At 41.2% G+C, this 10,232-nt stretch overlaps 1 long non-coding RNA gene across 1 annotated transcript; it reads left to right on the forward strand.

Moving 5' to 3' along the window:
* The first annotated feature begins 9,726 nt into the window (after positions 1-9,726).
* On the forward strand, positions 9,727-9,988 carry LOC108789496. Its single transcript, XR_001941405.1, has 2 exons — positions 9,727-9,839; positions 9,901-9,988. It is a non-coding gene; the product is annotated as an uncharacterized LOC108789496 (long non-coding RNA).
* The last annotated feature ends 244 nt before the right edge of the window (positions 9,989-10,232 follow it).

The following is a 10,232-nucleotide window of genomic DNA, read 5'->3' on the forward strand; positions in this document are numbered from 1 at the left end:
CTTTTTTTCTTCCTATTCCACTGCAAGGTGTGCCAAATTGATAACTACAAATCCATTTAGTTAAACAGTGCCCGAAATACCCTCACCTTTACTTCAAATCAAAAGGTCTCCTAGATAGAGTCCAATGGTTTGTTGCCTCTCGCCCGCTTCATTCTGTCCGTGTATCAATTAATGTGTGTGTTTGTCATTCTCCCTTCATGTGTTGCTAATCTGTTTCCTTTTATGCGTCCACCCCCGTCGATACCACGCCCGATTGGTGCGTGACATCAGCGGGGGGTGTGGCACCCATATCTAGCCGTGCCTGCCCCAGTACTTCCGTGGTTTTATATAAATGTTGCCTAGCGACACTGTCAGCTATGCCGGAGCTGTACTGCGCAGACTCCTTCTAGTCTCTACGATCTGGGACATTAGATCACTTACCCTGTCTCTGTCTTACTGTCTCTCCTGTCACTTTTAATTATGGGCACAATTATAACTCGGGATGTGGGACTCTGGCTAACGATAGATGCCTATATGGCTCCGCTGCATGCATGGTCCCCCCAGAGTACCCCGATCCCAGGCATATAGGGGGCTGTATATATTTGGATCACTGATCTTTTTAAACTATTTAATGTATGGTGCATAAAGGATATCATTTTATTCATGCTTATTCATGAATTCTACTTCAGGTTGTTTTCTACATATATAGATGCATTATCAACAATTTATGCATATCCCACTATGGCTCAATATAGAGTCATATTTACATACATATCTTCTGTGTATAAATATATTTTCCACATATAGCTACATACATAAACGTCTATTTTCTTTTCACATGTATAGTATCTTTATATTTCATAATTTTATATAATAACATCTCAAGGTATTAAAATGTTTTTATCATATATAATTGTTGTACATTTATGTTTAAGACATTTTTTTTTTTAACCTTTTTTCATACCTATCTTACAGCTATTGTGAACTTCCTTAGTCATTCTTATGGAATATCTGTAACCCTCCAGGAAATTGTATATGCATGCGCACACAACCCTGTGTGTGCCTATGCATGTGCATCTTAGTCTGCTTGTACCTAGTTCCATTCCTTCCTAAAAACCCCTGCGCAACCCAGGTTGTAAATGTATAGATAATCATACTAACATAGCAAGGATATATGCATACACATACTTTGGTGGTTAAGAGAAGTACAGGGATACATACCTCTGCATCAAAGCATCTATTCCTTTGATTTATCTAAATGATGACTTATAATTAAAGAGATGAAATGTAGCCTACCATTAAAGTGTATGTAAAGGCAAAACCTTTTTTTTAGTTTTGGATACAGTGGGGAAGGGTTAGAAGGCCCGGCCTTGTTGTTTGTTTCATCCTGCAGTGGTTGTCTTCTTCTCCTGGCCGCACCTGCACAGTACATCCCCTTTGACTATGGGGCTCATCTACCTCCACATTGCAGATGGGAAACAAGCCCCAAAGAAGTCAGTGGGGATGTACTGTGCAGGTGTGACCAGGTGAAGACGTCCAATGTAGGATGTAAACAATTAACGGAGGCTGGGCCCATAGGAACTCAGTAAGTATTCATCTGTGCATGTGGAGGGAGCAGTGACATCACCTTAAAGGGCCCCAAAAAAAAAAAAAATGCACTTATCCTTTAATTTAAAAACATGAAAAAATTAATGAATAAGTAGCAGCCAGAATTTGTTTTCTTTTTAGCTGATGGTACGGGGCACCAGTGTAGAAATCTTACTTGTAATTTCAGTTCCACCTTCAAGAGTATATCTATCCAAAACATTTTTTTAGTTTTGAAAAGAGCAGGGAACAGTTAGAAACCCTGTCAGTTTTTTTTTTTGGGGGGGGAGTTTAGAGGATTTTCACTTCTTGTTGTTGTGTCAATGTTGTCACTGTAGCAGGAAGCAGGACAAATTACCAGTGGGAACACAATAACAGAAGCTCTAGCATTCCCCTACTAATTGAAATTGTTTTGATTGTCTTTGTTATCCCTCCTACAGACATTTCCTCTTTTGTGTCCTGGTGACAATATTATGTTAACATTCGGAAAAATCCTCAGAATGGGGTAACAGAAAACAAACCCTGTTGTTTTTTTTCTCCACCATCAGATGAACACATCTTGGCAGGGTGTGGAGAAACTTCAGCTTCCAATGTCTGAACTGGTGAGGGTGGTAAAAGAGAGGACAAACAGTGGACATCACACTCTAATTGCGCAAGTGCTCTGCTCTCTGAGAGAAAAACAGTGAGTATTCAACCTACGCTGCTTACATTAAACCTGCTTTAATAATTGGATAAAACTCCTAGGCATGCAAGTGTTCCAGAAAGAATTTACACTTGTTAAGTCACCATCTGTGAAAACCGCATGATCATTAGAAAATCAGCAGATCCAGAGATATTGATTGCTGAAGTCACATGAAAGCCATGACTTTTCCTGTAAAAGACAAGCTTAGCTACCATCCTCTCCAGCTTTCTAAGGGCCTGTTAACACAATGTCCGTTTTCTGTGCTGACCTGATCCGTACGCTCCTGCACTAAAAATGCATCCCAATGTAACCCTATGTGTTTTATGGGCTACAGTTCTCACGTGCGCAGTCTGTTCAGGTTACGACAGAAAAATACTGCGTGTCACATTTTGTACGGTCAGGAAACGGACCGCGTCGGCAGATCCGCACCTGATCCGGACCTGATCAGAACCTGATATCATGTGAACAGGCCCTTAAAAGGTATGTGGACACCCCTCTAAATAATTGGGTGCAAGTTTTTCTTGCAAAGGGTACTATTACAAGCTAGGTCTTTGCATTCAACATTAGTATTTGACCTTACAATTTTTTTTTATTTGGCTGAATGGGTATCCCACAGGCACACATCAAAATCTTGTGAAATTCAAGGAGGAAGGGAGGTTGTTATAGCTGTAAAAGGGGGCTAGGGGGGTGGAATGCCTGTTGCCAGGGCCGGCCTTAGGGGTGTGCGAGCTGTGCGGCCGCAAGTCACTGAGGGGCGCTGTAAAGCTTTCTCGCACAGGGCGCCTAAAGGCCTAAGGCCGGCCCTGCCTATGGCTTTAGAAGGGGATGTCCAACAAGTTCATATAGGTGGGATGGTCACACCTCCACAAATGTTTTGGCCATGTAACCTCTGCTGCTAAGCATTTCTCACCATATGCCCAGTATGAATTGTCCAGATTTATGATAAGTTTACCTTAACAACCCCCTCCAGAAGTTGTGTAACCTATCCCTTAGAGCCAGCTGCATGGCTAGTGGGCATGTTCTATTTCAATAAATATACATTGGGGGGAATTTGCTACAACTGAAGCAGGCAGAATCTGGACCATTTCCCCATAGAAACCAATCAGCTACTCTCTTCAGTTCATCCAGTTAAGCTTTAAAAACGGAAAGATAGAAGCTGATTGGTTGCCATGAGCAATGGCTCTAGATTCTGTATGCTCCAGTTTTCCCCTCATTGTACCTGTTAACACAGCAATCTAAAGCTGAACTCCAGGCAAACTGCTAAACACACAGATGAAATACATATACAGGAGCTGTTTTGCCTGCCAAAGAATTTGTATTTCTGTACAACCAGCTCTGAGATATATATTGCTCTGTCACACACCACAGCCAATTCTGGCACGGCATCAGACCTGATTTTCTTTGCTGCACTTAAGTAACACTTACACGTCTTGTTCGTCCTCCAACCTCTGACTTGACCACGAAAGGATAAGCAACATATCGATGAGAATCTTTCTGTTACTCTACTCACTCCTCCTTGTTAGCACATGAGCACTACAGCACAACTGATTGGCATCCAGTCTTGACTCTTCTGTTTTGTCTTTCTCTTAGCTCTGCTGTACAGAAAGCTGTTACCAGGTCAGATTAATGTACATACACTGCTTGCGTTAAAAAAAATACATTTAGTGATGTGTTATTGATTAAAGAGCGGCATACATTTGCGTCTTTTATATCTGCCCAGAGTGCAGCTTTAACAAGGATATGTTATCAGTGACAGTAATAGTCGCTGGTTAGCATGGCTGTTTTAATAAAGGGGCACAAACAAAAACATTTGGGGTTACTCTAAAGGTTTCATTTTGTAAATGACTAGAGGAGCATCCTATTTTAGTTACAACCCTGGGCCCATCAGTTATTTGCTGATGGGCCCAGGTTAATATTGAGAAGTGTAAAGTTATATATTTTGGAATTATAAATATGCATGCAAACTACTCATTAATGGGTGTTCCACTGGGGGAATTAGAGGTGGAAAAAGATTTGGGAGTCCTAATGGACAGCTGCCTTGGTAAAAGCATGCAAAGCCAGGCAGCAGCAAATAAGGCAAGCAGGTTACTATCATGCATAAAACAAGGGAATGTACTCTAAAGAGAAATCCATAATTCTCCCTCTGTACAAAACGCTGGTTCAGTTACATCTTGAGTATGCAGTTCAGTTTTGGTCACCGATCTAAGGAAAGGATGACATTGAGCTGGAGAGAGTCCGGAGAAGGGCGACAAAGCTAATAAAGAGATTAGATGACTTAAACTATGAGGAAAGACTGCAAGCATTAAACTTGTTCACCTCCAAAAAGAAGGGACATATTATTGTACAAATTGTTTAATGGTGATGGGATAATCAGTAATAAACTGTTTATGGTTAGTTTACTCAAGAAGACAAGAGGCCACCATCTGAAACTGGTTTAATCTTAAACAGCGAAGGGGATTCTTTACCGTGAGAGCTGTAAAATTATGGAACTCCCTTCCACAAACAGTGGTTTCAGCTGAGAGTATGGAATAATTCGAGAGCTGTCTAGATATTTTTCTCAGAGAGCAACATATACAGAGGTATCGGTAATCTTAAATCACTCACACACACACGTTGAACTCGATGGACCTGTGTCTTTATTCAACCTTACCTACTATGTAGAGCAACTGGAATACCTGTATGTTCCTTGAAGATGTTTCGCTGATCATCCAACTATCTTTCTCAATGCAGAATTAATTGGAAAAGCTAGCGGGATGACAAGTGAAACGTCTTCAAGAAAAATGCAGTAAGTCCAGTTGCTTTGATTTTTTTTCAACGTATATGCAGTACTTCTATTCATTTCTCACCTTTGTGCATGCCAAACAATGCGTCTCATTAACTGTAACTTGCAGAAAATTATTTTGATGTATGCAAACATTTGTCTGTTCTATAGGCAATCTAGGAGAACAAGAGTATGGTTGTCCTTGGAAATATACCTCAGAAAACATGCTTGTCAATTATGTTTTTATTTGTAGTAATTTATTTAGGTGATATCAACTGTGCCTTGGTTTTACATTGTGTATTTCTGGTAAATCTTGTCACAGGGAGAAACTCATTCATCAAGATGGGCTGGATGTTGGAGTGCTGGGACAGATGCATGCAGAGACAACACATGAAACAACCCATATACCATGTGCCATGGGGGGTACAAGACTTACATGGATGAAAAGAAACTGATGGATCACTGAATAAGAAAGATACAAAACCTGGGAGGAGGGAATTTTTAGTCCATTGCCGTCAGTAACTATTTGCCTTATAATCTATGCTTTCTTGATTTGCATGCTTGTGAGTCTATTCTTGATGTTTTCCCCAGTGAGGTTAATATCCACCCTGATAATTCCACGAATAAAATAGATCAGCGCCAAGTAGAAACCTCCTCCAGCACCAAAAGGTTTCTAGCAATCCAGGCAGACTGCCCCGTAACAGACAAGGGATGTCACTGCATAAAACCTAAAAAAACAAAAACACCAGGCGCCTTTCCTGGTGCAAATAATCCTTTTTTTTGTACAAAAAGAAATGGGTCAAAGAATTGTACTCACAAGGGAGGCAGGTTAAAAACCTATTGGACATAAAATCCTAGAAGACATTCCAAGTAAGCCCTCGTTCCCACCTTGGCGTATTTCCGGCCATCCCTAACGCACTACTTTGGGCCGTTTTGTTGCGCGTTTCCATTGGGATACAGCCAAGTAGCCTTCAGAAACGCACGTTTGTCACGCTACTTTTTTACCGCGAATCGCGGTAACAAACGCGCGAAACAGACACGCATATGCAATACGCCTAGGTGTGAACGAGACCTAAGGAAATAAAAGGAGCAGTCAGAAGGCAGCCCAAAAACTCTGCTTGAACCAGCAGGAGCAAGCCAACACAGCTGAATGCGTTTTCGGGGATAACCCCCTTCTTCAGAGCTTTTTTGGACTGCCTTCCGACTGCTCCTTTTTATTTCCCTACTTGGAATGTCTTCTAGGATTTTATGTCCAATAGATTTTTAACCTGCCTCCCTTGTGAGTACAATTCATTTACACATTTCTTTTTGTACAATAAAAGGATTATTTGCACCAGGAAAGGAGCCTGGTGTTTTTGTTTTCTAATATCCACCCTGACCTGTGTTCACTTTAAACCAGGGGTAGCAAACCTCCGGCCCTCCAGCTGTGGTGGAACTACAAATCCCATGAAGCATTGCAAGATTCTCACAGCCACGACTCCCGAAGAGAGATGCATCATGCAGGGGCGTCCCGAGGCTGGGTGACACCCGGAGCGGTAACCGAGTGTCACCCCGAAAAAAATAGGACGATTTGAGACAATGTCGGGCTACTACTACACACTGCTCTACTAATGTCTCTCTGCAGTTGAAGCCAACTATAAACTGCTTATGCAGTAGTATGGTACGCTCTAGACCAGGGATGGCCAAACTCTGGCCCTCCAGCTGTGATGAAACTACAAATCCCATAATGCATCTCTCTCCGGGAGTCATGCCTGCGGCTGTGAGAATCTTGCAATGCCTCATGGGATCGTTGGAGGGGTACCCATGCTCTAGACTTTCTAAATTCACCTAAAATTTGCCTAATTGACAGCTAGCTCTGCATTTCTAAGGGCCGCGCCAAACCCACCTTTAGGGGCATACTAATGCTGAACTCGCTCAAGAGAAACAGAGACTTTCAGCTAAGTATGTTAAAATACTTGCAATATAAACAGCTAAAGTGTAACTATGAGCAGAAACAGGGACCCGGCCTGCGGAACGGTCTGGTATGGTGCGGCTTCAATAACGAGATATGAAACCCCGGGTGGATGCTGAGGGATGCAGGCAACTGTAGTTTGACAGCAACATTGTTGACCGTGAAAGGCCCAAGGTAGTGGGCACCCAGTTTTTTGGTAGGGCAGAATAGCTGGAGGTGTTGCGTGGAGAGCCACGCCTTGTCCAATTCTTTATACACTGGGGTGTCTTTGCGCCTGCAGTCTGCGTGCATCTTTTGTCGTCGTTGAGTAACCTGAAATTGTTGCACCAGGGTACGCAGTAGCCCTTGGATGTGATGAAGTTGCTGGGCTAAGTCAGGTACTGGATTGTCAGAGGGGAGGTCCGGGAGGTTCAATGGGTGGTAGCCATAATTGGCATAGAAGGGAGATAGCCCCGTGGAAGTGTGTTGTTGGTTATTGTAGGCGTACTCCGCCAGAGGGAGATGTTCCACCCAATTGTCCTGTAAATGGGAAAAATAACATCGGCAGAACTGGGTCCAGAAGCAAGAGGTGCACTAGAAGCCTTCATCCCTGGGAACTAATGGAATGGGAGGAAACGGGAAGGTGTGCACGGAGATCCTCCCCTAGTACCACCTACACTAAAAGGTAATAATGACCGCGCGCACACACTGCACACCTGCCGCCAGGAGTTCTGCCAACCGGAAGCAGACCTTGTGCCCTGTACCGTACCTGACGACCCCAAGGTAAGGTGGTACCTCTGGTTCTCTGACATAACACTTCCCTACTGTTGGACCATTGGCATTAGAGAACAGCAGGGCTGGCCATGTGTAGACTGTCAAAAGGTGACCTTCAGGCAGAGCCAGCCAGTCAGTAGTACTGCCTGAAGAAGGTTTCTACCCTTTGACTATGGCCAAGTGTGCAAACCTTGGCAATTCTATACGGTCAGAAAGTGAAGGGAGACACCAGTATTAGACTTTTGATTATAGAATAGGTGACAGGGTGGCATGGTATGTTATGTTTAAAATAAGTTTGTCAATGATCCGTGTTTCTATTCAAATTTGTACTTTCACATACATATAACACAATAACAAATATGTAATGTTTTAAAGACTAGACTTATATTGCATTTTAAGTTAATTTGTTCTTCAAATGTAAAGCAATGTATCCATTGCGGGTCGATGCATCCATAGAAGATAATGCCATTTGACCCGAGGAGGCAGAAAGGAGAAGCTGAATTAACTAATCTCAATAATATCAGAGCACAATATAATTGTTCGATGTTTGGAAATGGCAAAACCTTCTATTGTGTATATGAATTTAAATACAAACAGATCTAAAAAAGAAGCCAAAAAACTAAAACCTGACATTTGAAACCATGTGTGTATATATATACACACACACACAATTGAAAAAGAAGACCTTCGTAGAAAAGCACCCTAAGTTTAAGTGGTTGCCATTTATATATGCATAAAAAGAAACAAGATGTACAAAGACTTTCATTAGAAATTGTTTTTTTTTAAAATTCTAATAATAAGTGGTATAGTATATTGTAGTGCCACTATCCTTTCTTTTGTTGAATACCGACCAGAGGCAAGCTGGCCTGGCACTCGTAGGGTGGGATGAATGTGGACTGACCTGGAGCAGCACTGCTCTCTTGAAGACACCCAAGAAACAAAAGGGCTTTGAGGTCTCAGCAAAGTCCCAGACTGGGACAAAATCTGTTGTCATTGTATGCAGACACTACTACAGCCACAAACTATGGGAAGATTACGGCATCCCCTAAGGGTAGCAGCCCAATGTGCATTATACTAGGCCAGCACGTAATTTCAAGATTCGGCACAGGCAATGACATGGCACAAGTGATTAAAAGCAAAAATCACTTCTCCTTATACATATACACAGTATATGTTGCACAAACTAGTGCCTGTACCGCTCCCCAATGATTAATCCAGATGGAACGGTATACAATTGAGTCTGATATTTTAAACTTACTATGTTAAGAATAGCTTAAAAGATGATATTGGGAACTGAAAGTTTGCACAATTGAAATGTAGGCTGAATATTACGTGTAAATGTTGGATTATATTGACCTTGAAAGGAATAAACTAGGGGATGCTCAGACAGGGAGAGGGTGGGAGTAGTGCTGTAATGCACACCAAGGCAACGTTTTCCAGGTTTGAATGTGTGTATTTTATAGCACACAAGATATATTTGCTAAAATAAAAAATGAATCAAAATGTTAGAGAGGATATAATCATTTGCCCATCTGACATACATTCCATTAGACTCAGAACAAATTAGAAAAAACTACCAGGAAGATATACATTTCATCCAGTCACATGCTTTATTAGATAAATTAGAAAAAGAAAAAAAAATTCACAGATTGTCTCTCAGGGTTGAGATCCTGAATTGCCATATAAAGAACAATTCTGTTGCAGCATGGATTTCTTGGCAATGCATGCACTTCTGAAGAACTGTGGGGGCTGTTATGTGAAAACTGGAATGAAGGTTTCATAACTGTGTTGCCCTTTGATATTGCCCTTAATGTGGGGAAGGCCCTTTGTGCCTTCCCCACATTAAGCACTGTATATATATAAGCAGATTAGAAAATATTCTATTTAACATTACACTGGCAAAAAAACAAAATACAATAATTGAGATGGACAGTAAAAACCCATGAGTTAGTATACACTAGATCACCATCCTGTCACATTATTAATATCTGGTAGGTTTATTTTAAGGAGCATCTACATTAAGTCTGTTAAAAATAAAGTAAAATGGAATGTAAGAGTTCTACCTTAAATTCCTATGCACATTGGTCCCTCCTACCTGTAGGATAAGCTTTACCCAAAAAGGAAAAAAAGTGAGAAAGAAGAAGCGCTCATCTACATATTTAGAAAAAAATAATAATATATGGATGAGAGAAGACTAGCTTCTGTCTAGAACATATTAGGGACCCGACATACTCAAATCTCCTTGTAACAGTTAAATATCTGAAGCAGTCCTGCCCTTGTTCATAACAAAAAAGGAGGAGGCGTGATGTGTTCTTTGGTCCTTGACAATATATAAAAAAACCACCACAGTAAAATTAACACACTGTTCCAAAATATAAAAAAAGAGGTTTTCTTCTACATATAAAAAAAGGTCTGCCAAGTATTTTGTAAAGTTACACAAAATTATACTCGACTGCCTTGCAAAGCCAAGACTAAGAATGTTACTACCGCTAAATTGTAATTCACAAAATGTGCATGCTCAT

Source organism: Nanorana parkeri, unplaced genomic scaffold (genome assembly GCF_000935625.1).
Source record: "Nanorana parkeri isolate BGI_ZX_2015 unplaced genomic scaffold, ASM93562v1 scaffold401, whole genome shotgun sequence".
NCBI lineage: Eukaryota > Metazoa > Chordata > Amphibia > Anura > Dicroglossidae > Nanorana > Nanorana parkeri.